Source organism: Meriones unguiculatus (assembly GCF_030254825.1).
Source record: "Meriones unguiculatus strain TT.TT164.6M chromosome Y unlocalized genomic scaffold, Bangor_MerUng_6.1 ChrY_unordered_Scaffold_25, whole genome shotgun sequence".
Taxonomy (NCBI): Eukaryota; Metazoa; Chordata; class Mammalia; order Rodentia; family Muridae; genus Meriones; species Meriones unguiculatus.
Genome location: NW_026843710.1, coordinates 12199781 through 12201350, shown reverse-complemented (window position 1 = coordinate 12201350; position 1570 = coordinate 12199781). Strand labels below are relative to the sequence as shown.

The window sequence follows — 1570 nt, the reverse complement described above, 5'->3', positions numbered from 1 at the left end:
GCAGATTTTAGTATTTTTTTCTTTTAGTATTTTTATTTACTGTTTTGATTATTATGTGGTGGGAAGATTTTCTTTTCTGGACTAATTTATTGGGTGTTCTGTATATCTCTTATATTCTTATTGGCCTCTTCTTTAATTGGGGAAAATTTTTTCATTGATTTTGTTGAAAATATTTTCTGGGCCTTGGAGGAGGGAATCTTCTTTTACCTGTATTTCTATTATTTTTATGTTTTGTCTTTTTAAGTTGTCTTGAATTTATTGCATGGTCTTTGTCAGGAATTTTTTAGATTTAACATTTTCTTTGACAGATACATCAATTTCTTCCATTGTATCATCAACACCTGAGATTCTTTCTTCCATCTCTTGTTGCTATTGCTCACGCTTAGCTCTGTAGTTCCTGTTTTATTTCCTAAATACTTTCTCTCCACAAATTCCTCTGTTTGTGTTTTCTTTAATTTCTCAAAAAAAAAAAAAAACAAAAACAAAAACGGAATGCTTCACGAATTTGAATCTCATCCTTGCCTATGGGCCTTGGTAATATTCTCTCTATTGTTCCAATTTTAGTATAGGTGCTTCTGAAGAGAGCACTACATATTTCTTTGAAATAGTCATTAATAAAGTTAATGTCTTGAGTTTCACCATTATCACAGATTCCATTATTATTTATTAAATGTACAGATATGTCCTCAGTCGATGAATTAGTTTCTGTGAAAATGCTCCCTGACCTAGGCAAATCTTTGAACAAAAATAATTTAATTGGGACATTGCTTATATTTTTACATAGACCATCCCAGATGTCACGTCAGCAAGCAGTCATCTTGTTTTAGTCCTTCCCAAAACTGAGAGTTTTCATATTGAACCATAAGCAGCAGGAAAAGAGAGGGAGACTGAAAGTGACAAAGAGAGAGCTAGAGAGACAGATTCAGAAATAGAGAGATGGAGAACAATAGAAACAAAGATATAAAGTGACAGAGACCTAGAGATAGAGACTCCATTCTCTCTGGTAACTTTCTTTGTCAGAGCAACCACAAAGTACAAAGGTCCTATAATATAAACCCAAAAGGAATTATATTTTTATTTATTTTTTATTAATTACACTGTATTCATTTTTACCCCTTAAAGCCTCATCCCTTCTTATCCCACCTTCCCTCCCCATTCTCCACAATGCCCCTCCCCAAGCCCACAGTAGCAGAGATCTTTCTCTGCCTCCTTGTGATCTGAGTCTCTTCTGATCTCTTCAAAAGTGGCTACATTCTCTTTCTGTGTGGTGTGCTAAGGCTGCTCCCCCATCACAGGGAGGTGATCAAAGAGAAGGCCAAGCAGTTCAAGTCAGAGGTAGTTCCTGTTCCTCTTACTATGGAACACACTTGGACACTGAAATGCCATGGGCTACATCTTGTGCAGAGGTTCTAGGTTATCTCCATGTATGGTACTTGGTTGGAGTATGAATTTCAGAAAAGACCCCTGTGCTCAATTTTTTTGGTTATGTTTCTCTTCTTGTGGAGCTCCTGTCCTCTCCAGATCTTGCTCTTTCCCACTTCTTTAATTAGATTCCATGCAATCTGCCCAA

The 1570-nt window shown here is 36.1% G+C and overlaps 1 non-coding gene across 1 annotated transcript; it reads right to left on the bottom strand.

The window, feature by feature from the left end:
* Positions 1–481: 481 nt before the first annotated feature.
* LOC132651779 (U6 spliceosomal RNA) lies at positions 482–588 on the bottom strand. Its single transcript, XR_009589343.1, has one exon. It is a non-coding gene; the product is annotated as a U6 spliceosomal RNA (small nuclear RNA).
* Between the last annotated feature and the right edge of the window lie 982 nt (positions 589–1570).